At 40.4% G+C, this 18,639-nt stretch overlaps 1 long non-coding RNA gene across 1 annotated transcript in view; it reads right to left on the reverse strand.

Moving 5' to 3' along the window:
* LOC147168760 (uncharacterized) overlaps positions 1-18,639 on the reverse strand; it is a 62,812-nt gene extending 44,173 nt beyond the window's left edge. Inside the window, exons 1-2 of the long non-coding RNA XR_015095956.1 lie at positions 18,575-18,639; positions 18,096-18,240 (exon numbers count right to left, since the gene is read on the reverse strand). This is a non-coding gene — a long non-coding RNA (uncharacterized LOC147168760). The remainder of the gene's footprint in view (positions 1-18,095; positions 18,241-18,574) is intronic.

Raw genomic sequence — 18,639 nt, forward strand, 5'->3', positions numbered from 1 at the left:
TATCCAAAGGCACAAAAACACCCTGATAGCAGTAAACACTGCGGTACAAACTCACTTAACATGAATGAGGTGGGTCACAAAAATTCTAGGATTGATGTCACAAAGAAACCTAAATTGCAAAACTATGTGTAATATTTCCCTGTGGTATATAACTGTGACCTCAGGTTTTTTCAGACAGTGAACATTTATCCAAATGCTTACATATCATCAATGTCAGGTCGCAAGCAATGAGCATGGTGAGTGATGACTAAACCAATGAGACCAGAGTTGCTAGGGAGAGTCATCACCGGTGTTGAGCCGATAAGAACCCGGCTACGCCAAGACCAAAGACAGGAAGATAAAGTGAATTGGCTCACATTGCTGAGAGAATTAAAAACCCATTCATTTATTACTTACATGGACACTTTCCTCAGTCTATCACCTCATTCAATCCATCTTCACCTCCTCTCCTACTATAGAGCTAGAAATTGATATTTACCACACTTCAAGTTTTCATTGATGGTTATATTTGCTATCATTTACACACTTAACCCCTCCTCACAAAAAGACAAGTCCTGATGAGATATAGAGGTCACTCGCCAGCTTCCCATCCACAAACATCCTCGCTCTAGCTCGGAGGGGGAATTGGACTGACTATTCCCATCTTATTTGACCCCATCACTGTAGCTACAGCCTACAAGGCAAACACAATAGGCCACGATGACATTGAGCATCGATTTCAAGAATATTTTCCTCCTTCGAATGCACATTATGGTCTCTCAAGGGGTAAATTCAATGGGTTGGTGCAAAGGACTCAGCCCTGCTGCTTTTTGCAGTTTTTTTTTGTGTGTGCCAATCTTTAAATCTGTGAGTGTCTGACTCCGCCCTCTGTATTCATCCGTCATCATGTCCTTTTCTGCTCCTTGATGTGCCAGATTCTTGACAGAGGGAGTAAGGCGGGTTAACTGTGGAGGGACACACATTCAACCCCATAGGCAAAGAGCTCAAGCAACAAAGAATTTCACTGTCATGTGCAGTCATCTCAAATTTATAACGTGCAGCGCTTTGGCTGGAAAAGTAAAATGATTAAATCTTCAACAATTGTGGTCATTCCCACAGCAAAGACGAAACTATACGGAGATCTGAAAACAAGTCATCAAATGCATTACAGCCACCCACTAACTTTTATCAGGACAGCACTGACCCTAAAGGAACAAGGAATCAGGAACAAGGCAAAGACTTAGTTTGGGCGGACATACTCACTACAAATCAAACCACAACGTGTCACGGCAAAATACAGGGGAGAGTAGTAAGAGGGGGGGGCAGCCATCGAGTAAAGTGTGCCTCACGCTGTGCCCACTCGTATCCCACGGGACACCCAGTTGGCAGCACACCTCACACCAGGATGCGCAATGGAGCCTTGCATCCAAAAATCATAAAACTCAATGATTTTATGAAGAACAACCTTATTCTTTAATAAAACTAAATCAGCTGTTAACGTTAAGGCTCAACTTTATTGACTGGCGGTAAAACAACTGACAAAGTAATTGTGTAACTTCACAATACAACACAGTAAAGAACACCCATCCTTTAAAGTTCTGCATCAATCTTATCCCGATTTAAATTCCGCCACATCTTTGTTGATAGAACCCATAGACAAAACAAATGGCGGTGGCTCAATGAAATTCCTTTGTTGCAAAATGGTAAAGAAAAAAATGCATATAATGGCAAAGACAACAAACTTTTTAATATACTTGTCTTTACTCTATACAATTCTAACAACGGTAAAGACATGTAATTGTTCTAACATTTTCACACATACAAACTTTTTAGCTAATACTAACATGACATTTATACATGTCACCAGTAACAAAATAACACCATCTATTTTTGCCATGGTTTGGATTAGGGTTAGTTTTGTTGCTTTTCTGTCATGGGTTGGGTTTAGTTTGATTTTGTCATGTTTTATTTACGTTTCGTATTATTTGAAAATGGCAAGTTTTGTTGTAGTCCCTCCACAATCTTTTATGGCAAAAACACAAAAATAATGCTTATTTCACCAAACTCTAAAAAACTCCCTCGTGGCTTATTGCTGGTGCCAAATTGTTGGCCAAATATTCAGCTGGTGATGTACAGTATGTTGTGAGAGGATGACACGTTGCTGTTGTGCTTCGGCTTACTTGTTTGTCGTCTTTCAAACTAAAATAAGCACAAATATTGACGTATGGTGGAGCTGCGTGCAGCACACTGACTCACTCATCCCAGCTGTCACTCTTGTTGTCTGTCACATGCATGCCGACATGAAGCTTTTGTGCCCAAACAACTCCTTTGCCTAAAGGGGTGACGGGATAGAATGAATGTCCAGTCATGCCATGCACACAAATACCAAAGGAACACTTAGCAATGTTAGGCTCTGTTTACACTGTGCTCCCGGCGGTCACGGTAACCTCGTGTGCCCAAAATAGCGGGTCGCAGGATTTTGGACATTTTTTCCCCCCCTTTCAGTCTTGCTAAGATTTCTCACGGTCTGTCACGGATAGCTGTGGGGAGATGGAGTTGTGGAGGCTCAAAGGCACATAGGCAATCTCTATATATATATCTTTTTTTTTTTTCTCTCTCTCTCTCTCTCTCTCTCTCTCTCTCTCTCTCTCTCTCTCTCTCTCTCTCTCTCTCTCTCTCTCTCTCTCTCTCTCTCTCTCTCTCTCTCTCTCTCTCTCTCTCTCTCTCTCTCTCTCTCTCTCTCTCTCTCTCTCTCTCCTCTCTCTCTCTCTCTCTCTCTCTCTCTCTCTCTCTCTCTCTCTCTCTCTCTCTCTCTCTCTCTCTCTCTCTCTCTCTCTCTCTGTGTGTGTAAAGTGAGCCAATAAACTGCAGCGTCAAAAGATTTCAGGTCCGATATGAAGAACATCAGTTTTGTCAGGCTTAAGATGAAAATTTTTTTGTGTAATGCTCTCTTTGGCGGCAGCCAAGCACTGATGAAGGGAGGCCAGCTGGTTCAAGTTATTGAGTTCGGCCGAGAAATTGATCCGAGTATCATCGACATAGTGGCATGACATTTTATGAAAGCCGCTTAACAATTGACCCAGAGAGAGCATGTTGACTGAAAACAGAAATGGCTCAATGCCTCTATACTGGAGGAGAACTAACTCGGGAGTAAACCTGATTATTAACACAGCTGTTGAAAAAAATATATTTGTTAATAATGAAAACAGTTGAACGCCGGACCAGAAATGCACACTCAGTGATGCCATCGAGTGGGTAGGATTGACCAGCTAACCCTAACCCTCATATAACCTCATTCGAATTTTTTGTTTGAAGTGCACTTTGTAATTAGAAGCAAAACAAAACTTCTACATGGTTTTTTTTTTTGCTACTTTTGCTTGTGGTACTTGTCACTCTCCCGTCTCACTGTCTCAAGCACTTCCTTCATTTTTGTCTCTAGCTTTAGGCTAACCATGTCAGAAGTGGATGCAAATTTGCATTAAAACATTTTTCTGCTTCTAACTGCAGGTGTCTCACCCCAGAGCAAAGGAAGCAACAATTGACTGCAAACAACATTCCCTTTTACTGCTGGCTCCTACGTGTCACAGCACCCTAACGCGACAGGTAGGAGGTAATCATTAAAATGGAACTGTAGGCTAGGCATGGCAAAAATATAAACGAGGGCCCAAGAGCAAGGCTTTGTGCTGTTCCCGGTATAATCACATTAAATTAGAGTAGGAGAAGAATGGTTTGTGAAGTAAAAAAAATATATAAAATCATAAAAACAGTCCAAATACTTTTTTATAATTTCACTGTTGCAACAAATTAATTGCCTGTACAGTATTTCTAACACTTGGAGCAAACACTTTAAATGTATTTATATAATTAACATATTTCACCACACATTCACACGATTACTCACACATGAGTTGCGGTACAGTTGTACAACTCTCCACCCACATTTACAAAAGTTTATAGGTAGAGAGAAGAAAAGAAGGTGGTTGCTTCCTGCAGTCTTTCGCACCAAACATGAAAATTGGTGGAAAATTGTGTTCGGTAGATGGCAGTGTCCTCAGCAGTGGAATCGCCAATTGCCATGGATCTTTGTCTCAAGACTTCCAGATATCACTACATTTGTGCTCGTCTACACCGTCCTGTTTCTGCATTTTTTGGCCTTTGTGTGAACCTTGTGCTCCTTTTAGCTTCTTCAGCATTACAATGTTTGTATCAATCTCCCTGGTTCACACTCTCCCCGCAACACATTTAACAGTCAAAGCCACGGAGCTAACAAGCATCAGCAGTCACTGGCTGCCAACCAGTAGAGGCTTAACACACAAGACAGGCTAGAAAGATGATTAAAGTTGTATTCAAGTAACCCTCTAAGGCCTTCTATTAATTTCAAGGGTGAGAGAGGAAAGGAGGACAGCAAACAGAATGAGAGATCATGTCAGATGGAAGTGGTGAAAATCATGCAGACGGGGGACACGTGGATGCAAGCCGTGAAGAGAGTTCAGTTGTACTGTAAAGCAGTGGTCCCCAACCTTTTTTCACCACGGACAGGTTCACATAAGTCCACAACTTTTGTGGACCGGCAACCCAGTGGGTTGGGGGGATGCATGGCAGTTCGGCGGCTGATTAATAAAAGGCTACAACAACAAACGGAAATCCACTATGGATTTTAATGTACCTGTAATAGCAACACCCTAACAAGGGTAACAACGCTTTATTATGGTGATGTCATCATGGTAATGCTTATGAATGATACGAGCAACACAAAAACTTGGGTATTTTGTAGATATAGCAATAAATATGTACATTTTTATGTAACTAGATTAGCAGCGCCCTCCTTCAGAAGTCAGCACCAACGCCGGGGCAAATAAACAAACCTAACATGGACGAATGGACGTTGCAATTAATTCTGTTCTCGCAGAATTACTCACCGCCAAAACAATGTGCACAATGCCGCTGTTACGTTTGATGTATATCCTATATATGTGTATTTTCCCCATATTTACTCTTTTCTGTTGTTGTGAGGAGTTGGTTCTGTGAGGGGTAGGATGACCCATGCTCCTGTCATCTTCCTTGACAAGTGGCCCACGGCCCGGTCCTGGTCCGTGACCCGGCGGTTGGGGACCACTGCTGTAAAGTAAACCTGTTTCAGTCGGGTTCCACCTGGAATTTGTTCAAATTTGACATATTTCCAAAGAAGAAATAGTGACACTATTATTTATGTTTTAAAGAGTCATATGTATTGACCAAAAATATCAACACAACACTTTTGTTTAATCCGTCTAATCTCAGTCTCAATGATAAAATTCACTTTTAGTTCAATTGTCACCGGTTGACAAATGGTGACCGCAGGATGTACGCAGCCGGAGCACAGGTGGAATGCGGCCACAGGATTTGCATCTTCACAGCAGAGTGAGAGGGCGGGTGCCAAAAATATAAACACAAGACTTTTCTTTCATCTGCTGATTAGTGAACATAGTCCTCCTTCTTAAAGTGCTTCTCCTTTGTGTGCAGCCCGAGCACAGGCGAATGTGCATCCACAGCAGGATCTGAGGACGAGCGCCAGATGTGCGCTGCCGCAGAAACATCTCATGGTGGCTGCAGAACGTGCTCCACCAGAATAACAGGTGGCTGGCGTGGCAGCTTGGGCCGCACGATCCAAAAGTGCACAAGTTAATGACACAGGCAGTAACGGAGCCTTGAGCAGTCACTAAGCTGGAACCGAGACCTCGATGCGCTGCTCAGTCAGAACTGGGGCCTTGAGCTGCTTACAAACTGCTACTTTGGGCTACCTTTTGACATAAATTGAGGTCGTAATGTTAAAAATCGGAATAAACAGAGTCTTGAGAGGCGTTACCGGCTGTGGGGCGGCTCCCCCGGAAGGATAATGGCGATGGCGAGCAGGCGGAAGCAGTGCGCTTCCCGCTCAGTCTTGGTGAGTTCTGAATCTGCCGTAGTGAAATGTAGGTGGACCCAAGCTCGTAAAGGATAGCGTGATCAAAATGCAAAATATAATCCTGGCCGACACAAAACCACTTCTAAAAATAGCAAATGGTTATAATCAGCCTGCCGCAAGATGTGAAAGACGAGTGACACATAACTAATAAAGCAAATACAAAAAAAGCCTTATAGGAATGTCGGTTGTTTGAATTTTTATAAAGACGCCATTGTGGACACATTTACAATTTACAGAATATCCACAAAACAAATGTTTGCAATTAGAGCCTTAATTATACATTAGCAACTGTAGACATCACATCAATTAAAACCTGGGACACTGAGGAATGAGGAAGTGCATATGTGAAATTATTCCCACCCACAGCATTAAGGGAATAACATAAAACACAAAATGGAGGAGGTGTGGATGTTTCATAGGAATCGTTCAAAGTGCGATCCTTGAAGAGATTTAATTCCACACTTTTCAGAGAGTTCATTAGAAGCAAGGACGAACCTTGGTCTTTCAAACCCAAAGCTTGAAGTAACGCCAACATACATTAAAAGTTCATGACTTCTCTTTGAACTTTGTTTTATATAAAGATGAGAGAAATTTTTGGGATCAACTTGCGCCAAACTAAAATTGGCTAAAGTTGAGTTTTGTCTTATCTTATTGTCGATTAACTTCACAAGAGAATGTAGTTCATTTATTGAGATGCTTTTAGAGAAACGTTGTATTGGAACAATAATTTGCTTAAAAATAAATTGATAGCAACAATTTTGGCTTCCAAAATGGTCTCTCCTCCTCTTCTCTCTATTCTCTTTTGTTCTCTAATGTTTCTCCCTCTTAAAAGGTCTGGACTCAAGCAACTGCACAATAGTATAGTTTTAATGCAGGCTTGGCTTTCATCTATTGTTTTGCACTGAGGAACAGTTTATTTGTGCACAATCCCTCTGTGCAAGCATAGTTTCTCTGTAATGCAGTAGCAGTAAAAATTTTAGAAGCAATGTTGCCACTAAAAAATAAATACAATAAAAATACTGTGCTTTCCTACAGCCTTCTAAAAAGAAATCAAGACTGCAATGCTTGGTCTAAAGCACAGGGGATCAAACTCAAGGCGCGGGGGGCCAGATCTGGCCCACCACATCCTTTTATGTAACGTATCGACTTCATGTTTCTTGCTAAAATACCAACATTGCTAATTGTCTTCACTTTTAAAAACAGTGACATATTGCAGGCATTAAAAAACAAATGTAATATTTCAGCAAACCGTTTTTGCTGGCCTTTAATTTTAAAACTAACATGAATATAATACATTTAAGCCACATCATTTGTTGTTTCCATTTTCAATTTGCAAATCAAAAAACAAAAAATGAAAATGTTGAACAGTGATGTCATTACTATAACTTATTTGACCAAATAAAATACAATTATCATTAATTTTGATATTTTTATTGCTTTTTAATAATAATTAACATAACAGTCCTACCAACAATTCTGCTACTGCGTCATCCAGTTTCAGTGCTAAAAAACTGCGCACGTCATCGCCAATGCCTTGTAATATTATTGGAAACCGAACACAAGTGCAAATGTGGCATTCCTGCACGGACAAGCTGCAATGCATTTTCCCACTCAACGCGCATGCCTCTCGGACCCAGAGGCATCCAGATATAATTATAACTAACACCTCACAACAGGTCGCAACCTATTTCACCTAATGGCTAACAATGTCTTGCTTCCTGTTTCCTCATCAACAGCCATGTGCCACTACTCTCTCACACTGTGTATGCATTAGCAGTGAAGTAAATGTAACCCACCAACAATCACGGTATAGTCATTACCGCAAAATGTTTAGAATTATAAAGCATACATAGAAGAGAAATGCCAATAATGATGAAAATATAATGTTAAATAGGCATCACATATAGGCTATCTTACAGGCTGTCAGCGTGAAGATCACTGTCAAGTTTAAAATGCCTTTTCTGCTTTTACTTTGAAAAGTCATTTAGGTGCACTATTTTGTTAGCATTCAACCAATGAAAACAGATTTGAGATACGTTATGCAGAGCCCACGATTTTGTAGTTATGGACTTATTGTTGAGCCCCCAAATTATAAACAATCATTCGACTGATATGAACAAGAGATTAAACAAAGTCAGTCTCAATGGCTCACGAAAACAACTGAGGACGGTCTATAGATGAGTCATGTTCATTACAGCAATTTCAGTGGTTGGAGAACTTTGGAGCGGGGCTCACTGCAGTTAAAACCTGCGAGCGTGTAAGTGGCATCTCGGTGAGATTGCAACCAATTATTGTGATCGAAACAGAATAAAGAGGATAACAAATTGCTAGCGCAGGTAATCTAGTGTTTTAAGACTATTGTGGTTATTTTGTATTTTGTTGCTGGGATAAACACGAGGTCTGAGGGCACGCCATTTTGTATTGCTGGTTTATTATGTAGTGGAACACAAAGGAATCACCATCAACTTGTGCAACCACTGAAATCTACAACAGTGTAAAATTTGAAATAGTGGTTTGCTACATTAAACTGTACTAATTAAATTGCACATTCTACTCGTTTGCTCCCAAAAATTTATAAATATGTTCTATTTTAAATGTTTTAAGTGTCCCAAAGACATACTTATACGTTTTTGATGTCTTTTTTTTGGGGGGGGGGGGGGGAGTTGTGTATGCTAGAAGGCTTTGATGCAGCCTCTCAACTGCACAGAACGGTTGAAGAAATGATAGTTATTAAAAAATGGCCAGCTGATGGCAGCAGAGCAAAAGAGATCAACCAGGGCCATGTTGCAAAAAGGCTCCTTTCCCCATTGTTCTAAACAGATTTGTGAATAATGATGAAACTTTTTTTTCCTGATGGAATTGGAGACTCTAATCTTGCTTTTGGTAGGCTCCATGTTTTTCTATCAATAGAACACAATATTCTGGGGGCAAAATCAGTCAAAAAATACAGTAAAACAGCCGGGAGTGAAGGGTATTGCTTCAGTGAAAATGGCTGGAAGTGAATGAGTTAAATATTGTCCGCTTCCTCTAGTCTAGTGTACTAACTATAAAACAACTTTCCCTGTCATTTTAAGGTCACTTGTGATCTCCTCCAAAAAAGATACAGTACAACCCTCGTGCCAAAAGAGAACTGCTAAAATAGCTGACGTAGCTTGAGACAAATGAGTCATAATGCGTCTTCCTGCACATAGCCTCATGACAAGCTCATCTAACATAATTTTGCGTTTAAGAGGTTGTTCTGGTATCTGTGAAAATGATGTACATTAATGAGCTTGAATCTTTAGTCCACAAAGAGTAATTCCCATTAAACTCTGAATCTGGGCAGGGAACAGACAAAAAGGTTGAGAATGACCAAAATTAATCTTTTCTGCCAAACGCTCACTGGCAGAGCGTGTACTCAACACTAACGGCTGCTTGCCAGGCTCCTGGAGTTCTGTGATTATGGAAATTAAAAACTGTTGATTGATAGTGCAAAGTGATTACTTTTTTTTCTCAAGAAAAAAAAACACTGTCGTGTTTATCAAAGCAATTACGAAGGGGCTGTCAGTTTTATCGCACTGCCGAGTTCTCAAGACAGCAGTACCTAAATAACACTGACATTGTGTCATCCGCAGAGGGATGCTTGTTTTATAACATTGTGTGATGGCTTTGCATGTCAACGCTGTTTAGTCTCTTGCACGTTCTACTCTAAAACTCACTGAACTAAAGTTGTAGATATTTTGCGTGTGATATAAAGTATACACACCCAGAGCCAGAGTCAAAGAGAAATGGTCAGAACAGGCTTAGTGTGTAATTATAAAAAAATACAGACGGGGGGGTAGAGTATCAAGTTTGTTTGTCCACTGATTACCAACATTTCACTGATAAGCTGTAGTAAGACTGTACTAAGAAGAGCTGATTACGATTGAACTCATGCATCTTACAGCGACATGGCAACTTGTTTGCTGAAAATCGAATCACCAGTATTCTAAGTATACTGAATCCGCTTGTACCATACCAAATTGTTGCCTCGGGTTTTTTAATACATATACATCAGTGTAGCTACGCCAAGGCAGCATTTTAAGCATACGAATTCCTCAGATCCTAAAATATGACCATGACCGCGCCAACGATTATGCTGTTTACTCAACTTTGAAGACACTGAAAGGAAATAAACACAAGCCGGAGTTGACACCATTGCAGGCGAGCCGTGCCACGTTTTTAGCCCCTCCGTCAACCGCAAGCTGATTTGAAATACATCACACTTTGACAATGTTTAATGGAGCTGCTCGTCACCTTGGGATATTAAACAGAGGGAGGCAACCAAAGCCCTCAAAGCCGTCACTACTGCACAACAGGATGCTCTCTAGTTTCAAAGTGACTTAAAGGAGCGTAGCTATTTTTAGCATGTGATATGCAACTTGTGTGGTTTACTCTTATTTGCACTGTCATTAGATCTGTCAAGTGAACAAGCGTGTCATACATGTAGCGACATCATTACAACACAAACATCCTCCCCCACCAGAGAAAATGATCCCCTTGAAAGTTGCGGGACACGTAAAGCAATTTGTTAGGTATCACAACTCAACTTAAGCGAGTCTGCTACCTACTTGTGTTTTCTCGTTTGTCCTTTCGTGTGTGATTTGTTATGTTGTATTCCGCGCTTTGGTTTCTGCACCCTTTGTTCAAACTTGTCTTTGGGAGTCTTCTTCACGTCGCTTTATCTTTTACAGGCCTGCTCGGTTCTCTTGTAGGTTGTGCTTGCAACTGATTATTTCAATACAGTCGTCTTGTTTATTGTTTTCTGTCAGAATATTTTTACCTACCAGTGAGATTGGGCTTTAAGTTTCCAAATAAACTTTAGCAAGCTCTCTTTGTGTAATGTCCCCCCCCAAAAAAAGAAGAAGATTCTGTTTTTGATTTTGATGAAATGTCAGCCAACTTCTTTTTAATGACTGTTACAGTTAACTGGACTTACAGAAGCTGCTCTTCATTTCAACACCAGTCTTTGATGGAGGTGTACTTCACATCAAACTCAAACCTGGTGAGGATTTCACTTGGAATATTAATGATGTGTTATACCACAATAATTCAGACTGAAAGGAGTGGAAGGCCTAATGGTGTGATAGAAGGAAAACAACTCACATGATCTCTGCAGGGGAAATAACGAAGTACAATTGCCGCAACAACCAGATGGTTTCGAACCATGGGAATTTTTATCTCTTTTTCAACGCACGTTGCAGCCTCTTTCTCTCAATACCTTTGCGACTATCAATCACATTGTTCTTTTGGTTTTTCATTGCTGCATCCTTTATCTTTTGCACACCATTAGTTCCAACCATTCCCCCCAAACAACAGTTGATCTGGCATATTTACTTATTTATTTCCTTTACAGGGACAGAAATTGCACTTTGGGAATAAGGATTTTCAAAGGCACCCTCTGTAGGGCATAAAATGGAAAAGAAACGCAGTCAAATTGAGTTGATGGACAGCAGGGAAGGACTCTGATCCCAAAAAAGATGAAACGGAACAAGAGGAAAAAGATGGAACGATCAGAGTGATGCTGATTACGTCCACCAGCAGGATGCTTTCTTTAGAGACGCGAAGCTATCTGCAATATTCTGAGTTTCAGGGGAGCACATACAGTAATAGATGAGGAGTGGTAATAGATTGGTCTTCACCACACATGACATTTCCGAATGAACAATACTGAGCTCTTAGAAGAAAAAAAAAAAAAAGAAAAAAAAAAAAAGATTGGTCTTCACCGTTTGGAATGAGGAAGGAGTGTCACTAGCCAGAAATGAAAAAAACAAACAAAAAAACAGAAGTACAATTCAGGTCTAGCAAATAACAAATAACACTTGGATAAATACGATCAATTATAGTTGAAGACCGAGACTAATGAGAAACACTTTGTCCAATCCTTATTGTTCAGACTTTCCGCAAAGGAGGCCATGACCTCAAAACACAAGAGGTGTGTACACCATAGTTTGAGAATCCTTGAAAGAAGTACGTCGGTTTCACATGAACACACACACACACACACACATGACACACTTTCATGGGTGATGTGGCATGTTTACATGATCTCTAAAATGAGGATTCATTAAAAAAGACAATAACATCCATCGACCCTTGGTTGTATTTTATCCAGCATCACTGAGCTGGATTTATAACTCCAGTATAAACTGGCAATAAAAAAAAAATATAACGTTCTAACTAATGAAGCCGGAGAGCTTGTCTATCCAGTTGTGGTGATTTACAACTGCAGTACCTTACTACCTACTACAGCGATGAAATAAAATGTAGCATCTGTCCGTGGAAAGCAGGTTATTCCTGTGAGATCAAACCGGCCAAACCATGCCTTTCAAGTTAACAGTCTGGGGGCCACAAACTGTCCACACTGTATAAACAAACCTGCTCACAGGTCCAAAAACAGAAACTGCACAAACACAATCTGTACAGCCCAGCAACACGTGTTTTTACAATCTGAAATTGCAGCAGATCAGCACAAACTGTTTATTATACTGTGCACTTCAAGTACCAAATGTATTGCATTACGTTGTAGCAAACTAGCAATTTCTTTATGTGATTGCTCGACAGATGAACATTCTAGTTGTTAGATTTCGGCCTCTTAATGATTAGATAGGTTAGCTTGAGCTTGGCCGTTGTGTCGCTGTGACCGGTCCTGGCTTGGCGCCTTCCTATCTATCAGCACTCTGGCACACTTATCCAGTTGAACGCAGTTAAGACCATCGGGTCACACATTTTCACATCGGATAGGCTGAGCCCATGTACCCTGTTGTGGGTGGGCGGCCAAGACAGTATAACAGTAGAGACCATTTTGAATACATTGATTGCCCACCTCCGGCTCGCACTCACATCACTCTAACCAAACGGTACCCGGGGCCCAGTTGGCGCCGAAATATATGTCATCATGTTGATTCACGCAAGAAGAAGACGTCATCATGGGGGACTGCACTTCATCGTCAGACCAACGTGAGCCCTTTGCTGCTGCCATCTCTTTGCTAGGGACGCTCTGGTTGTCGTATGGTCAAAAGTTCTGGTCGCTCGCTATAAATTTCGCGCGGCGACCACTCGCCGCGGCTGTGCGCATGTGCGGCCAACTGTACCGTTCTCTGGCCCACCTCCGCCAATCGTGCTAAACTGGGGATCCGAACCGTACTCGGGCGCGGCTCGATTGCGCTCACACTACCGGACTTAAGCAGCGAGCGTGCTTGGGCACGGTACAACGGCCCTAGTGTGAGCGCGCCCTAAATCAAATCACTGGCCACATAGCTCAGTCAGATAAACACTTGTCTTTAGACAAGACGGACCGCATTCGAGTTTCCCTTTTGGATTTTTGCGCTATTTAACATACCTAATAGAGGCCGCTAAACAAAAATACATAACACTTGGTCGTAATTTGGCACCTTTTCTATACAACCTATGTGGTTGTATTTTTTTGGAGGACTGTCTCGTATTTTCTGTGTTCCAGTGACGGCCGGTTGATTATAAAACAACTTTTGACTCAGCCTAGTTGGTTGGAAAAATGATTTTATTCTGGTCAAGTACTACAGATGTCAAAGTGAATGCAGTCTCCCGAAATCTTTGTGCCTCCCTTTTTATAGGGACCGGCCACATACTGCATGAATATCTAATGTTAATTCTGGCATATCTACCGTATGTCGACACACAAAACGTAAACGGCGCCAATTTGGTCTTTGTTCTTCCCACGAAAACTTATCTGTGACTCCTCCAGGCCTACAAATATTCAAATATCAATCAAGCATGTGTGCACTCCTTGAAACAAATACCATGCCCAGCAGTTTGACTGGTTGCTGACTTGAAATGAACCAAAGTGGAAAAAAAAACAGCACAGTGATCGCATTGCACCATTGAGGATCAAAGCTTGACACTCAAACGAGATTATGAGTCACGGTTTTTGAGCTGAGCAAAGTGTTTGGTGTCTTAAAACAATTCAAAATGACAATGTCGGCAAAGTCATAAATGCTCAAGTCATTTCGCTTTTACCAAGCGATCACTGCTTCATTAGGCCCGAGAGAAAGAGACAATTATGTCGAACATACCTTCAAATGCCCTCTAGACTGACACCTATTCATAATTTGTCATTAGATGAATACAGCACATTCAATTGCTTTCATTTGCACCAACAATTCGTCTTCCTTGCTGCTGCCTTCAACACTTCTTTGACTTTCTGCATTTTTTGTTTTTGTTCACTTAAGCTTTTTTTTTTTTTTAACCCGTCTGTTCATCTTCTGCACTCACAGTAGCTTTTTGGCCAAGATCCCCTTCAATGTCGGCCAACATGGCAAATCATTTATGCTTATTTGAGGTGGCAGAAAGTTCAACCATCAAAACATTTACACAGCTCTGTCCATCTCACTCACTCACTCACTCACTGTTTATCATTCAGCACCTCCCTTTCTCTTGCTGAAAATATGCAACATCATGCAAACTGTATTTATTAAAAGAATGGAAGATTGTATAGAACATGACCTGTTATCTTCCAAACATCAGGGCAAACGCTTCAATTCAATTTGTGCAGCCAATTTCCTCAGGAGATATCTCAAGCAAAAAGAGCCAGAGAAGCAATATATAAAGAGGGTACATACATAAGGATATACGTAAGGGAATGCTGACTGATCAGCTACAATAATGATAATGTAAGGGGAAATATGCATGTATCAAGCGGATTAAGAACAAAAAAAAAGTTATGTTACAAGAAATGTTTTGAGCGGTATTGGAGGTGAATGTTCCATTGAAAATTCATTATGACAATAAATTCTTGTTAAAAGAAACAGAGCATTCCAAATGACGTTGCCATATTTTGGTGGTATTAATTGGATTCCTCTCTGTATATTTAATCAGTAAATTACACATTTATACTGTAGAATACGTAAAGACTTCGAGGGTCAAGACAGGGGACCATTCTGTGCTGTGTGTGTGAAATATTAAAAAGGTTTCAAGATGGTTTTTTTTTTTTCTCCTACCATGAAGTACGTGCGCTAGCAAATCAGTATAAGTCATGATTTGGTCCTCTTAATGAAAGTAAGGAACTTGAATAATAATTGAGTTGATCCATAAATTTAATTTAATTTCTGGGATAAATAACCCATGGAATACGTTAGAGGCTGTTAAAAATTGATTTTTTTTTGAAAAAAAAAATATTTTATGGATTTGAAGGTCCTGTGATGCTGGAGGTTTCTGGAACCTGATCCATGTAAGTGGAACAGAACTAATGCTGGTATGGCTGCAGTGGTCACGCATCCAGGCAGGATATTACATATGATAATCGCATATCCTTTTCCTCAGGGGAATTTCATGTCCCTGGTTGGTTAGCGTCACTTTTTTACGCTGGCATGTCATGTGAACAGGTTTTAATCCCAACATCAATTTCTAAAGGCAATCATGCAAGACTTTGAACAAACGGGCTCATCCTTGCTCTATTTTATTCATTATCACAATTTTCAAACTGTTTTCTGATTTTAAAAAAAAATGTTGCAGCAAAGCAAAAAATTTGGTTTTTTTTTTAGAAGTAATTTTGGCCTGCTACAATTACTGTTTGTGATTACGTGATACGATATGATTATCCAGTCTGACAGTGGTTGAGGGAAAGCTATTACAAACATATGCTCTGTAAGTAGGGATGCTCTCTGTCCTGTAATGTACTGCTTGTATTATGTATTCCACTTGAAAAGAACATGAGCTGCATTATTATTTTTTTTTGTCCCTGCGGATATGCTAGGCTTCACCCTGCAATATTCAGTGAGGAGGTCAGGGAGTACATGAGGCTCTGCAGTTTGTTATCGAACTACATCATGATGCCACTGGTACGAATGCTTTCGATTGACCCTCTGTAGGTCTGTACTGGCTTTTATTAGCAGTCTGATGATGTGGAGACACTGCTGTGCTTTCTCTATGGTGGGCACACCTTTCTTAGAGTCGCTCCAATTTTCGATCACAGCATAAGCCACAAAGCAGGACCATTTGTTCGAAGGCCTGTTATGTTAGTCAGCGTGAAGAAACAGGGCCTTGAAATAAAGCTCAAATCAAAAGCTATAATGTGGTCCCTATTTTCATGCCCGGCGCAAGTCTAGCGCAAAGTGCTGTAAAACTGTGTGAATGTGTGTAATTTTCTTTCTTGTGGTATTTTGTTAGAAAGGCGCCGTCGTGGGACTGAACACAGCTCGACTTGCTTCCTGATCAATGGAGGAGACTCCTGTCTTTCTCTTTCAATTGGTCAAATTCACCAAATCGCCGTACACCACCTGCGCCACAACTTAGACCTGATCCGAACAGGTCTTAAGTCGAGTTTACTTTCTGTCAGGAGCACCGGGACGGGGGTGTAAAATGCCCAGCACAGCGCAGCGTAGTCTGCCAATTTCCCAGACTAAGCGAGACTTGCAATGGCACGAAAATCCAGATGCACCAGTTTTTTTTATGACAAGCAAGAACACTAATATCATGCACAAGACGACCAGAGTCACGAATGTTGAATAAATAAAATATATATATATATATTTTTTTACCAGCCAGGCTTTTCAAATCGTATATGGGTCATTTGGTGCCTTTTCTATCCCCATGAAAAGACTTTTAAATATTTTACCTAAAATACGTATAATACTCTTCAATGAGACATACATATTTGAAATGTACAGCAAATGTTTAAAAATGGAAATTCTACTTCTTTGTTAATTAGATTTTTGGCTTTATTGGCTGGATAAAGCTAACCATCATTCTTATGAATAAAATCTTGAAGTTCATGATGTTCGCTTCTAGTTACAGTAGAGAGCAGTTATTATTTTGCAATCGGTTCGGTCTTATCCATAGTTCAACAATGTGTTGGCTATTACAGCTGCCCAGAATGTTACAATATTAGCCCCTTCATGCTGTGTGCGATATTATCTCACCATGTGTGGTAAATGACTTCCTTTGGGTGTCATATGGCCAAATGGAGGGAGGGTAATCGTATGCAGTGTTGCTATTTTAATACAGTTTTGAAAAAAGACACGAGTAAATTTTTTACATTATTTTCAAGTAATTGGAGGAAATTGACATTTGTTTTCCTTATTTGCAGGGTTTTCGTACATACAGCATTGCCCATTTAACCACGTTTGTCACTCGTTTGGAGAATTTAAGTCAAGCAGACGCACATTGGAAATATTTGACGTGTAAAGTTAAATAACCCGTTTGTTCTCGTCATCTGTAAAGTATGCCATCTTAGTGTCGTGACGGAATTTTTCAAACAATGTGAAAGGACAGTAAAATGAAAGCAAAACTGCTGAAATGTCATTTCTGAGTCATTTTAAATTTCAACTCTAATCTCTGATCACAAGCTGTGGGTGGTGACGGAATGAATACGATCAGACACAAGTAATGACAAGTTTTCTCAAGGGTGTCTGGGCTGCTCCCTCGCATTGCTACACGGACTCTGTCACTGGGCGAAGAGCGACACAGAGTTACTTACATTCTTTTACTCAAGTTCTATGAGCCATAAATGGCCCAGTTGTGGACCCTTAACAGTAGTTTGACTAGTAGGAGGTTTGATTAGTTTATTTTAGCTCATGAGAAATTGGCATGAGTAGTTCTGTTTCAGAACTACTAATTCAACTGCAAAGTCCCTGTTAAGCGAAATAAAAACCACAGAAAATAAACCGTCATTTGCATCGTTGTGGGAGAGAACACTAAATAATTTGCACTGTTGTGGGAGTGAACATAGCTAACTCGCTTACCAGCCAATGGAAGCTCCTTTCATTTCCTTTAAACTAAACGAGGCATGCACCCGCACGAAAATCAAGATGCGACATTTTTTACGCCTGAGCGCATGTCCGCTGTCTACAAAATTAGAGCCCTCAATGTCATTCCTCCAATGTAGTTACCATAGCAACATGAACCCATTAGTAGAGCACCATTCAAATATCAAATGCTTGGGAAACTGAGATCGTATAATGACATTTTTATTTTCAATGGAGTGGAAACCTAAGTGGCAATTTCGACGCATGCTTTAAGATCAATCCAGCCATTCATCTATTATCTCGACTCCTTATCCTGTGCAGGGTTGTGAAACTGCTGAGCGAGGAGCGAGGAGTGAGACGACGATATGCCCAGGACTGATGTGTCAATCTACGTTTCGACTGTAGCAAGAAACCGTTAGATTGTACATACTTACATTTGTACTGATGATGATGATTGTTGAGGAGTGAACCTCTGAACTGGTCATTTGGGATTGATTCACCACCACGGGGGGCTCCGGTAAGAGAGAACGCGAGTCTTCAGTTGAACTCAACCATTTAATCAACTCGGAAGTGCAGTATCTGGAGAAATAAAGGAAAGAAAACAATTACATTTGGAATAACTATATGAGTGCTTCTAACATTTAACAGCAAATTACACTCCAAATGCAAATAAACTTCAATATAGAAATGTTTACAGGTTGTTTTGCATGAAAATGTACTGTATTTTCGGTCTACATTACTTATATTGGCAAGTTACAGCCACACACTCTACCAGTTAAAGTTAAAGTTAAAGTTGATAACAATTGCAAACATCTGCCAAAAACTAACATATAAGAGCATTAACTCTCACATTTTCTTACTAAACACAGATAAGAACTCATCCGCATGAATTTGAATTGGAATGCACACTCACTTCGTCATTGACTACTGCACGCTACCAGCTGACTGACGAATTGAGGACTGAAAAGCAGGAAGCGG

This window comes from Leptonotus elevatus, chromosome 9 (genome assembly GCF_054856555.1).
Source record: "Leptonotus elevatus isolate MCC_2025b chromosome 9, RoL_Lele_1.0, whole genome shotgun sequence".
Taxonomy (NCBI): Eukaryota; Metazoa; Chordata; class Actinopteri; order Syngnathiformes; family Syngnathidae; genus Leptonotus; species Leptonotus elevatus.